Genomic DNA, 13,336 nt, shown 5'->3' with positions numbered 1-13,336 from the left:
TTGTATAAACTTGACATAAAATGTTGAATAATATAATGAATGATATAAAATACTGAATAAACTTGAACTCGTATATTTTCTTTACTCATCATCTGTGATCTTCATTACAAAAGCATATCGTGCTAGACTTTTTTTGTTTGCGTTTCACAGACTGGGTACACGAGGGCCAAAATGACAAAATCACAACTGTTTCAAGCTCCAAATGGCCCTGTTGCAATTTGAAGACCATACGTGGAGCTGCATTTTTTTGAACATGCTCCACATAACAAGCATGACAAAGTCAGCACTGGATAGCAGGACCCCGTCCCCAAGCAGCTTTTCTCACGCTGCAGTTGTATTCAACAAATGCATATGTGAGTGCTGGAGAAGGACATTCAGTTTGGCACAACCGCGCCTGCAAATAATCAGAACAAATAAAGGAAGAAGCAAACAAACATAGAAGGGCTGCACTTCAAAAAGAGATAAATCCTGTGTCTCAAGGAGGTGTTACCACTTTCTAAGTAACTTAATTGAATAAGCTTACTTCACTACCTGATTAATTGTCCTAACGAGCGTGATCTAATTGCGTGAAGTAATTATTTGGGCTGCTTCGGTGTGTGGTTCGGTATTTGCGAGGCAAAGCACCGCTGTCGTTTACTAAAAGACTCTTTCTAAGGCGATGCTTGATATAAATCATACTAAACGCATACACGGCTAAAACAACGGCTGTGATTCTACAGAACGATCTCTTTCTGCCATGCGAGTCTATCTTTTCCCGGACCGTTATTTATGGAACAATTTTTGTCCAGAACGCAGTACGGGATATTATATACATGGTTGTTGTTAACCTCAAGTCGTTTCTTATTGAAATATTGGCTGGGAAACGTGCTGTAGTACAATCCCCAACGCTGCACTGCAGTGATGGTCTAGTTTCGGAATGCAAAACATAACGTAATTAAGAATTGAACGACAGGACACCTGTGAAACACTGTTAGGATACATCAGTATACTGGCACCTTACAAAATTGTGTGATGACAAACAACGACCAATGCTTGCAGCGCAATAAATACTCGCAATCTCTGTGCCTCCCATTGTTTTCTATGGGCACACACAGCACTTCAGGGCCCACCAACATGGCGGCCCGAAGGCACGCCTCTCCAACACGAGCCCCTCTCCCATGCGCGATCCAGCCTTTATACATAGAAATCAGTGGTCCACACTCATTCGACGGGAGAGGATGTCGCCTTTGGATGGAGCCACCTTTCAGCATGTAAGTGTGAGGAAGAGAAAGAAAACGTTGATTAGAGACCACTGATCTCTATGTATAAAGGCTGGATCGCGCATGGGAGAGGGGCTCGTGGGGGAGAGGCGTGCCTTCGGGCCGCCATGTTGGTGGGCCCTAAAGTGCTGTGTGTGCCCATAGAAAACAATGGGAGGCAACAGAGATTGTGAGTATTTATTGCGCTGCAAGCATTGGTCGTTGTTTGTCATCACACAATTTTGTAAGGTGCCAGTATACTGATGTATCCTAACAGTATTTCACAGGTGTCCTGCCGTTCAATTCTTAATTACGTTATGTTTTGCATTCCGAAACTAGACCGTCATTGCAGTGCAGCGCTGGGGGTTGTACTACAGCACGTTTCCCAGCCAATATTTCAATAAGAAACGATGTGAGGTTAACAACAACCATGTATATAATATCCCGTACTGCGTTCTGGACAAAAATTGTTCCATAAAGAACGGTCCGGGAAAAGATATACTCGCATGGCAGAAAGGGATCGTTCTGTAGAATCACAGCCGTTGTTTTAGCCGTGTATGCGTTTAGTATGATTTATATCAAGCATCGCCTTAGAAAAAGTCTTTTAGTAAACGACACCGGTGCTTTGCCTCGCAAATATGGACACACCGAAGCAGCCCAAATAATTACTTCACGCAATTAGATCACACTCGTTAGGACAGTTAATCAGGTAGTGATGTAAGCTTAATCAATTAAGTTACTTAGAAAGTGGTAACACCTGCTTGAGACACAGGACTCATCTCTTTTTGAAGTACAGCCCTTTATGTTTGTTTGCTTCTTCCTTTATTTGTTCTGATTATTTGCAGGCGCGATTGTGCCAAACTGAATATGTCCTTCTCCAGCACTCACGTGCTTTTGTTGAATACAACTGCAGCGTGAGAAAAGCTGCTTGGGGACGGGGTCCTGCTATCCAGTGCAGACTTTGTCATGCTTGTTATGTGGAGCATGTTCCAAAAAATGCAGCTCCACGTATGGTCTTCAAATTGCAACAGGACTATTTGGAGCTTGAAACAGTTGTGATTTTGTCATTTTGGCCCTCGTGTACTCAGTCTGTAAAACGCAAACAAAAAGTCTAACACGATATGCTTTTGTAATGAAGATCACTGATGATGAGTAAAGAGAATATACGAGTTCAGGTTTATTCAATATTTTATATCATTCATTATATTATTCAACATTTTATGTCAAGTTTATACAACATCAAGTTTATTCAAGTTCAAGATTTATTTCTTGCACTTATGCGTTTCAGGATACAATGAACGTGCAGGGAGGTCGCAAAAGGCTACATTTATTGTTTTGTGACCTTGCTACAATGGCAATATATATCTCAGGAATGACAATGTACACGTACATTATGCAAATTTGTTGCACCCAATTTTCATACATGCTGAATTTTAAATTTTTGTTTTGCTGTCATGTGTTCAGTGTATTACAAATTGCTTAATGCAAACAACACTTTGTTAGTTTCAAGCTTTTTGCTTCCATCTAAGATATTCCTATCCTGGAGGAACTGCCACTTCGACACCATAAAATATTCAGTAGGTTTCACTCTGGCAGGCCCTGCCACTGCAAATTTCCTGAATTGAAACCCTTCAAACTGTGTCATAATCTTAAATACGTCAATATTTCTGCAAGTAGTTGACATGCTGGATGACACTCCCCCTGCAGCTAAGGCAACTACAAAGAGTTCCAAGAGGTCGAAGGTAAACCTACAGCTGCATGAGTGTGATCAACAGTAGGGCATTCTCAATAAATAATTTTCTTCTTATAGTGTACATGTGCATGCCTATTAACTGGGTGCATGCCTATTAACTGGAATAATTATCACTGTTCCATGACAAGTTTTAATTTCTGAGAGTGTACTGTAGAGGCTGCTTAGATCTACAACAGTTCATACAAGGTAAGTATTATATACTGTGAATGCCTTTAAAAATCCCATGTGACACATATGCCTTTACTTTCCGGAGGTGCTGTGGAGTTTGTGGGCATTACGCAGGTTCTGCACCCAATTCTTGAGTATGTCGAGGCAGCTGTGAAGTAACCTGCATTGATGATGATTATTCCAATTTTTATGGTGCATCGACAACAAAGGAAATAATACATCAGAACATTGGTTTGGGTGCAACCAGTTAAAAATGAATATGTTGTTTAATAAATGCATTGGACAAATGTTAAAACATCAGTTTAAAACATGGTTTACAATCCCAGTATCTTCTAAAAATTAAAAAGATTAAAAACTATTCTACAAAGAACATGGGGAACTCTTCTAAAAAGAATTATAATCTTTAATTATTATATTCCTGGTTGAAGGAGCCTAAAGTGTAAGGTGTGTTTCTGATGTGAACATGTAAGAAAATATGCAAAAGTGAGAGAGGCTAACCACAGTGCGTGCACTGAGGTTGTTCCTTCCTGTAAAGTAGAAACCAGTGGATGAGGAACGTGATACTTACCTGTACACCCAGCCATATCACACTGCACAGATTATTCACTAGGTAGCCCTCATGACGAAACCTGTATTGAGAGACCACTTTTGCCTTAAAAACTGCTACAAATAGCACGACACGCTACAAATTATTACTATCGTAACAAGCTGACGATACAGCTCAGACACAAAGGCGTTATTCAAGTCGCGCCACACCACCGTTACGTAGGATTCTTTGTCAGAAATCAAACCAAGGCACAAAACAATACCAATAGATGAAAAATTGTGACAATCGTGGTCTCATTATGACGTAATACCGACCTTGTGCGCGAAAGTAATTCAAAGAAATGAATGTGGCACTTGCCTCCGCAAAGAACACCGTGTACCATGCTAGCAATGCATGCAAAAAAGCGCTCGAATGCTCGCACATATATTGATGACAACACTACCTGTGTAGTGTAACATGTTCTTTCAAGCATATTATGCACTCAAACTGTATTTGCCGCCGGGTAAAATGCAAGTGTGCTCGATTGAACGTCGGAAGAGCGATCAAGCAACCTGCATCCAGTGTTCGTTTTGGGCAAAAAAACACTTCATAATGGTCAAGTAAATATACAGAATGGACGCCTATTTATTCCTTGATGAAGAGTGACTCACCTGTATAAATTTAGGCCCTGTAACCCTGCCAGTACGGTTGGTACGACCGTAATTGCAAGAAGTTGCCATGATCGCTGCGGCGACTGTTGTGGGTACAGTAAGATGGCGGCCGGTTTCTTCACGCTCGCGCTCCCTATCCGCCATCCAGCCTTTTACAATCGAGATCAGAGAGTGATATTAAACGGTAGGAACAACTTATTTATTTACACATGGTAAACAAGACTTTCGTGCACGAGACTGCACTTCTTCAGGTTACAAAAGGTTACGTCTTTTGTAACCTGAAGAAGTGCAGTCTCGTGCACGAAAGTCTTGTTTACCATGTGTAAATAAATAAGTTGTTCCTACCGTTTAATATCACTCTTTGATTTACTCACCACCGGCAACTTGACATCGCCTATTTTTTCTGCCTTCGTATAATCGAGATCAGTGTTAGAGACCATATTGCTGTTGAGCGCTATAAGACGACATGGAGGAAGGAAACACAGGAGCGGCCCTTCGAACTTTTTGCCATTGGGACGGGCGTGCCAGCTTCGCGCATTGCATTCTGGGATGCTCCTGTCTACCATGTGACCGCTCACGTGACCCCAAGAGCATGCGCAGGCCAGCTCAAAAGGAGACGACAGGAGTCGTGATTGCCTTGCAGTTCAGATATCTGCATTGTGATGAACGCCGCGCGTCCAGCTTTATTTGTATGCGTTCGGAGGTTTACTCTTGGTTTACCCTTCTACTACAAGACCGGTCAGGGTCTGCAGGACAACCACGCAGGACTAGAAACATCATTCGCGGCAGCGATGTTTGTGTGACGACGTGGCCGCGTTTTGTTTGTTTGTTGCTGAAGTGGTAAAGCATGCCAGTAATCAAATTTGTACAACGATGGAGGAAATCAATTGAATCTGCAGCTGTAGCACAGCGCCACCTTGGAAAGGAACGATTCAAGATGACTCTCTCACAGACAGGGGTACGAAACAACCGGTCAAGTACGTGCTTACGAAGGAAACGTTATTCCCGTGACAGATCTGCTTTCTGTTGAACGACAGCCGCAACCGCGGTAAGAACACGTTAACAAAACGTTGTTTCCGCAGTGGTGCTCACATGTTAAGAGTAAGTGACTTTGGAAAAGCATAAAAGCACGAAAAGCAGCGCTAGCAACAAAGCGTTGCCAAACCGAAACTTTACAGAGGATCACGTGGTGGACAGGAAGTAATGGCGGTTTTGACAGGAGCGACCGCCAGAGGGGTCCCACGGAAATCTGCTCGAAACGGCCGCTCCTGTGTTTCCTTCCTCCATGTAAGACGAGGACTTGAAGGGACGGTCTCGTACCCCCTGCCCCTTTCATAAAGTGTACCATACGATTGCCTTTTGTTGAAAATGGAATACTGCTAATTTCCCCGACAAAACACGCCACAGTTATTAAATAACCGAATTAAATTGATAAAGCTTGCAGAGCATGCCGCGATCTGTGTTGGCAACAATAAGAATGGCCACGTCGCCCTGCGGGTAAGTCCGTGATAGGATACAGAAATCGTCTGCCTTTGCGCGCGCTAGTGCATCGGCGTGAGCAGACGACTTGCAGAAGTTACTGGGCACCGCGGCAACTCTCGTACATTTTCTTTCAGTTCTCAGGTGAAAAACGCGCACTCTAAGCAGTGGCAAGCATGGTGGTTCAGAACAACAATGTTAATCCTCAGAGACAAGTCAAAGGTTGCAGAACAACCCCATCCAGAATCACAAATCTGAAGTCGCTGGCCATCGGCGCGCGTGGTCGCATTACAGCTCCGACCGAAAATATATTACGCGCGCTTCCATTACACTCCCCGTTGTACACTGATCATGCTTCGAAATGAAGTGTCGCTGACGACGTACATGGAGAAGGAGTACGTGTTTGTTTAAAAACCGCATTAAATACTCGCGGAAAGAAAACACGTGACTTAGCTTCCACGTATCCGTTGTGCGCCACATTATGGGAGACCCCACAGTCAATGCTCGGACTACATTATCCGCTCGCAGACGCTCGTGTGTGTGACTTTTCAGTTTTAGTTTTGTGTTTTAGTTTAGTTTCTTCTTTTCCTTTTCTTCTCTTCTTTTTCTTTCTTCTTTTCCTTTTCTTTTCATTTCTTCTCCTTTCCTTTTCCTTTGCTTTCTTCTTCTCCTTTTCTTCCCTTTTCTTTTCTTATTTTTCTTTTCTTCCCCTTTTCTTTTCGTCCCGTTTTCTTTCCTTCCCCTTCCCCTTGCCTTTTTTTGTTTGGAATAGCAAGCCGACCTTCGTCTGGCTGACCTTTCCTTTCTTTTTCTCAATAAACATATCCCCCCCCCCCCCGCTCGCAGAGGTATATGCCTGAGAGTCCCCATTTCGAGAGCAAAGGCCGATTCCACGTCAAGAGATCCAACGGGTCAAGAGATCCATCGAGCCAAGAGATCCACCGATGGATCTCTTGACTCGGAGGATCTCTTGACCCGTTGGATACTTGACCAGGTTGGATCTCTTGACTCGTCTGGGGGTTCGCCAGGCTTGGATCTTTTGACCCCTTTGTGTTACGTCGTTAACTGTAACATCGCTAAGCAGAAATTACCCTATCGAAATACGAGGGACTCGTTTTACGTGCGGTATAAATAGAATACAAATGCAAGTGGCAAATCAACATCTCATTTTTATTGACTTAGTTACTTACTTTGTAACGCATAGCGCAGTCAAAGAAAAGCCGACAGTTCTCTTATGTCATTTGTGTTGCATTGTAAGGTGGTTGCATTGTAAGATCACCCTGTTTGTAACCTGCATTGTAAGATCACTGTAAGATCACCCTGTTTGTAACCTCCATTGTAACCTACGCATTGTACATTGTAACCTACGCATTGCTGATGAAGGCCCAATAAGGCCGAAACAGCTGTCCAATGCTGGTGTGGCGACGTTTGGGACTTATAAACATATGTTCAACGTGCAGCCAAAGAGCCTATGCTATTTTTCTTCAATTAATAATTTACTGGCTTCGTACTGGGCTTTCAGAGGTGAGTCACTCACCCTGACGGGAGGACATCACGTTCCACGTGACCTTCCGACGCCACTCGCTCAAACGTCGCCCACCTACGCATTGCTGATGAAGGCCCAATAAGGCCGAAACAGCTGTCCAATGCTGGTGTGGCGACGTTTGGGACTTATAAACATATGTTTGTAACACAGGATTGATAGGAGTGCGCTCTCTTTTTTTTTCAGCGCTTCGTGTTAGAGATTATTTCTACAGTTAGCGTAGGGGGGATATATTTATTAGACGAAAAGGAAAAAAAAACAGGGGAAAGGTCAGCCAAACGGGACGTCGGCTTGCTATTCCGGAAATAAATAAATAAACAAAGAAAATTAAGAAATAAGAAATAAATAAAAAGACAAGAAAATGGATTAGGAAATAACTAACAAAGGATGAAAGAAGGATGAGGTAGATTAAAGACAAAGATGAAAAAAAAAGATGACTAACAAGCGGTGAAAGAAGCGTGGGTTACGTACACTCACATTGGGTGGGCCGGCTGCTGTTTCAAACACGTTGATTATTCAAACATTTCTCGTATCACAGCAGGCTCGTAGTCGAAGAGCCAAGTCGCTGTTGTGGACACACGTTCTACATGGCGGAACCGTCTGATCATGGACTCTCTCAGGGTACGAAAGATAGCTTCATATGCCCGAACATCTTTTTTTTTGTGTGTGTGTGTGTGTGTGTGTATGTGTGTTTCTGTATCAAGTTTGCCCTTAATTTTTCCCGCCGTCCACAAAAGGACAAAGACAAAGCACTTTGCGGCTGTGCCCATTATTGTTGCTAACAAACTTCAGTTCTGGCATAACATGGGAACGGCTGCGCCAATGGACGCAAAAGTACAAAGACAACTCTGAGTCCAGCAGTAGACCCTGCATTTTGGGGTTGAGGTCACTGAACGTGACAGGTCAATGTTGATTGGAAAGCACAGCCAGACAGTATTTTCCCGCACGGTCAGTAAAATAATACAATAACGTGACAAGGGTGGGGGCCAATGAAAAGAACGCGACAAGGATAAGTTTTAAGCCCTGCGGCCTACGATTCTTTGTAAGTTGAGCTCAATATTCTTGGTAACTAGCATCCGTTCTGGCGTGTTAGCACAGCGTGTTACGGCGCTAGGGGCAATGGACATAAACGTGCAAAGGCAAAAGGGGGACTCGCCGCCGTAACCTACAGCACAACCACAGGATTTTCTCGCTTACTTTTTTTTTGTGCGTGTGCGTGTGTGGTAAGAAGAGAGAAAACACTGAAAAGTCTTCACTGTTATTGGGCATATTACTTCCTAACTTAATACTACGTACAGCGCAATCGTTCTGCAATGAACATGGTAAGGGATAGACTTTCTTTTCTCTCGGGAATCATGACAAGTATATGACTGGTTGAATCTCATGACTCGCCTGTCACGTGACTGGTTGGATCTCCTGACTCGATGGATCTCTTGACTGGTTGGATCTCTTGACCGGGTTGGAACTCTTGACGCTTTGGATCTTTTGACTCGCCTGTCACGTGACCGGTTGGATCTCTTGACTCGATGGATCTCTTGATTCGTTGGATCTCTTGACCGGAAGCGTACCCAACCCAAGGTGCTTCTGCATGTAACAATTACCATGACAACGACGACGCACCCGCAGGCCGTCGTCATACGTGACGTATGCATGAGAGGAGCGCAGCTTTCGTCGTCTGCTCTCACGGCACGTTTCGACAAATTCCTCGAAAACGACGGTTGTATGTGTACAGTACTCGTGAAACTAGTTTTGGCTAAGTTTCGGAATCGCCCCGGCTGTACGAGACCGTCCCTTTAACAAGGAACACAACACATGCGCTAGCGCTTTATACTTTATAAAAGCGTACTAGTAGTAGTAGACGCTTTCACGGAATTCGTGTGTGCCAGCTAGGATGTACGGCCCATCGTAAAACAATAAAATGAGCAAGGGCTCAGCCACAAGCCATGCGAGAAAGATAGATAGCTGTTCCAACCTACGCACTCAGTGGTACTGCATGACGCTTTGTCAGTTAAGATTTGCGTGAAACGTAAAATGTTGTATGTGCAGACTTGGAACACACCCACTGGTTCAAATCTGTGCAGAACAAGTTGATTAATTTCAGCTAGGGGCACTTGATCTTATTTATCGAATAAAATCACTTGATCATATTAATTAACGTGTAACGGTAATTTTTTCTCGCAATAAAAAGTGCTTCAAATTGAATGGGGTTCCATCTATGGCACAGAGCATAAACAGTACTTTATTAGCGTGAAATAATATTTCTGGTTCAGAGCAATATTGGATTATCGCTGCCTAAAACAGTAGACTGCATAAGGCAACATCTCCACTGTAGAATGTGACTCATGCAAATAGTATTATAGTGCCACTTTATCATGAATTGATTCCACATTACGATACAGTTACACTTTTCGGAAACCCACAACTGTTTGCAACCTTGCCTTGAAGGTACTCAGACCCACTTCCTGATGCCAAGTAGGGCAAACCTCCCACCTTCTAGCATCCTCCAACATAGTGTCAGTCGTTTTTGGGGTATGCAGAGACGAGCACAGCTAAAAGTGTGCAACTGGCATCCTTTGGAGATATCAGCTGTTCCACACCAGCATCTCGAGATCCTCATATAACAGCTGCATCAACGTGGTATGGTGAAGGATATGTTGAAGAAGCATAATTATTTGGCGATAAAACTGCTCATGTTTGAAGGGAATTGCCTTAGGACGAGAGCCGCTGATATTTCAAACAGAGACTGTTCTTCTTCTGGGCACCATCCTTATCATTGGCTTGGTATTAAAAGCGTTAGGTAACCCTTTAAATACTATTCCAATGATCCGGACGGTGCCAGGAGAAATATCAGCGGCTCTCGCCTTGAGGCAATTCCCTTTATTATACTTCCTTATACTGGTTCGCTGGATTTCTACCAGTCTACGTACTGCTGATGTTGTGCTGATGTTGTGTTATTTCGGAAAGGGGAAGCTCAGATCCTGAGGGTCAGTCGGGCTGCACCAAGGGACATTAATTTGCTTTTGTCATGCTATACATGTCACATCACTGTGGCATGTATAGCATGGCAAAAACAAATTAAATCTCCCAAGGTGCCACCCGTCTAACCCTTAGGATCTGAGCTTCCCCCTTTCCAAAACAACAGGAAGCTCAGATTCTGTGCTGGCAGATCTCGTATCTGAATACACCTTGTCTAGTGAGGACTACAAAGAACAGTTACAGTCACAGCCTCGCGGAATCTCGTGCGCATGTGATGTAAGACATACTTTCCACAGTATGCCCATAAGCTATACAGATGCTCATCTACATTTTAGATTAAATCCAAAAGAATGCTTGTATCTCATGGCACGTGGCTGAAAGTAACAACTGCCTGCAGTTGCGGCATCCAGAGCACATCGTCAAGCCAGCCCTGGGTAGAAAATGGGTCACTGAGAAACACCCTCCTGTGCTCAACCATTCTCTTTTAGAGCATGAGTGTTGCAAAGGCGTTTCGCATGTTTGACATATGAAAGTGTCTACCCTGACGAAATCACAGTATTTAAAGGCACAAAGCAGCATTTCTTATTTCTTGCTGTGAATTGCATGAGTGCATTAATGTGGTACAACTTTGGACAGTACAAGTCTCATGCTTGTAACTGTTTCCATTTCCTACATGTAATTAAGACTTAAGCACACTGAGAGGCGAAACTTTGATGCTGTCTTATGTGTCTTTTGTTGAGGTGTTGTCATGTTCTGCACAGGCTTGTAATTCTAATTCTCCCATCATATTTGTTCTCAAGTCCTTCCATGCCCTTTAAATACCGTGACAATGATGAGGACAGTGCACATAAGTACAACAGTCAAAATATTGGTAGCTGTCCTCCAGAGGCCCTTTCCTTCACATTTCCTAACCAATTCGCTGGATTTTTTTACCAGTTTACATTTATGGACAAAGATGTCCAAAGTGGCTTTAGGGAGAAATTGTGTCATAAACTACTTGTTATTGCAGACATAATGGAGAGTTTTAGCAGACCGTTGATAACGTGGCTAGCGTCTCACCGTATCAACCGGATCCAATCAGTGGATACGATTCTGAGTCACGCATGAGTGCGATTGGTTCCGATAGAGGCGATAACTTTATAAACGGTATACTAAAACTCACTATTTTGTGTGAGTTAGTTGCTGTTTCATTTGCGTCTAACTTGCACTGCTGTTGCATTTCAGGGATGCGTTAGGTTGACCCTCCCCTGTGCGCATCTGATGCCCATGCACCTTGAACCTCCTGGCTAGGCTGCTAACTCTTCTTACATTAACCCATCCCACAAGCAAATGGGGACCCAGGCCCCTGCACCTGAATGCATCACTGTGAAGTTGAACATTGTGGAGAACTCACAGGGACGAGTTCAACAAACTCACACAGCGTTCAACCAGCATCTGGTCTATTTGGACAAAGACCCCGAGTTCAAATAAATCTGTTACTAGTTGAACACTCTCTGTGTTTGTTGTACTTGTCCATTCTCCAATATGTTAAGTCCAAACAGACATGCTCTATTGTTGCACTGTAAAGCTTTCAAGATAAAGCAAAATTTCAGTCATGCTTTGCTTATCCTTTTATTGTGCAGTTCCCAACGTACGTCTACACCACATTACAGAGCTGAAACAAGACATGGACAGCAGGAATGAGACAGGTCTCAATGTTATGCTGACTGACACGAGTTACAACTGGACTGATCAGAAAGATTTACTTGCAGCTTGTTAGTTTACAACACGGGATTGCTGTGGAGCACAAGGATGCAAAGAGCAGCAATTTATATAAAAGAAACCTGCATACAATGGAATAAGTCTGCAAACACATGTACGTCCTACAAATGCAGGCAATCATCTTCAACCAGCAAAAGAAAGGGCACAAACATGTGCAACAAGACTATCTACTTCACTATAGCAACTCCATGACAGAATACAACAAAGACATTTCCTTTACTTGGATTAACATTTAAGAACACAGGTGCAAGACCTGAAAAATCTGGGATCTCTTCTGGAAAAACTGTGAGCAGCTTCTTCTAGTAATCTTTTACTTAGTTGCTAACATAGCAGATTGTCTTGCTGTGCGTGTTCGTGTCCCTGTCTCTTCCTGTTGGAGGATGCTCGCTCAGTACGAACTACTCCACTTCGCAAGTTTGCTCCAAATACAGGCAAGTAGCAAAACTCATAGTATCTCATAGTTTTAACAATATACTGCACTGTAAAAGAATTGGTATCCATAGTAAGGTAAGCTATAACATGTCAATGGAATATGTTATCCTTCTGAATGTGTTTGTACCCTCATATGGCGATTGGACGAGCAAGAGCGCATCCAGGTAGTCCCAGATCCAGCTAGTGAATCATAGACACCTGTGAGAGAAAAAAAAGCCATAAAATCTGCCGTGTCAATTAAAAAGGGTAAAAGCACTAAGATATACCTTGTGCCATGAAAGACAACCAAGCTAAACTCTACACACGATATAAACATGCAGCAACATATATACAAAGTATGCCATCAAAGTGTGTTTGGTGTGTGTGTGTGTCCTTTCTTAGTGTTTGTCCTGTACAGTTAACATTGTAGTCCAACAAGAGTTTCAGGTAATATAATAAGCAGGGTGGGACTTGTTCAGATGTGACGCTTTTCTGAAGATTTCAGGCGATAAAAAGTGGGGTGGTAGTTGTGGAGAAACATGCATTTCATGTGAAACGCAGCACAAAAGGAAGAGATAGACGCAACATTTGATACGGAATTTGTAGTTTCTTTTACTTTTCGGCACCACTTTGACGCGGCACTGGTATAACTGTACGATTACATCAGCGATATGGCCTGCGTGATTTCTAGCTATCGTTTGAAAGTGATAACCAGTGCCCCTCAAAGAAATTGAAGAAAAAAAACATGTTACTGTACCTGTTGGCTGTTGGAACAGGAAGTTGCAGCCGGTAGCATAGGTCGGGGAAAAA

The 13,336-nt window shown here is 43.1% G+C and overlaps 2 long non-coding RNA genes across 2 annotated transcripts; one reads left to right on the top strand and one right to left on the bottom strand.

Moving 5' to 3' along the window:
• Positions 1–2,768: 2,768 nt before the first annotated feature.
• On the bottom strand, positions 2,769–4,463 carry LOC135393277 (uncharacterized). The gene is made up of 3 exons (XR_010422564.1): positions 4,357–4,463; positions 3,728–3,788; positions 2,769–3,319 (listed from the first exon to the last, which is right to left on the bottom strand). It is a non-coding gene; the product is annotated as an uncharacterized LOC135393277 (long non-coding RNA).
• Positions 4,464–7,913: 3,450 nt separating this feature from the next.
• Positions 7,914–11,843, top strand: LOC135393278 (uncharacterized). Its single transcript, XR_010422565.1, has 2 exons — positions 7,914–7,999; positions 11,579–11,843. It is a non-coding gene; the product is annotated as an uncharacterized LOC135393278 (long non-coding RNA).
• Positions 11,844–13,336: the final 1,493 nt, after the last annotated feature.

The sequence above is a fragment of the Ornithodoros turicata genome, chromosome 4 (assembly GCF_037126465.1).
Source record: "Ornithodoros turicata isolate Travis chromosome 4, ASM3712646v1, whole genome shotgun sequence".
NCBI classification, from domain to species: domain Eukaryota; kingdom Metazoa; phylum Arthropoda; class Arachnida; order Ixodida; family Argasidae; genus Ornithodoros; species Ornithodoros turicata.
The sequence above is the reverse complement of the archived record's forward strand: the minus strand, read 5'-3'. Positions and strand labels throughout refer to the sequence as shown.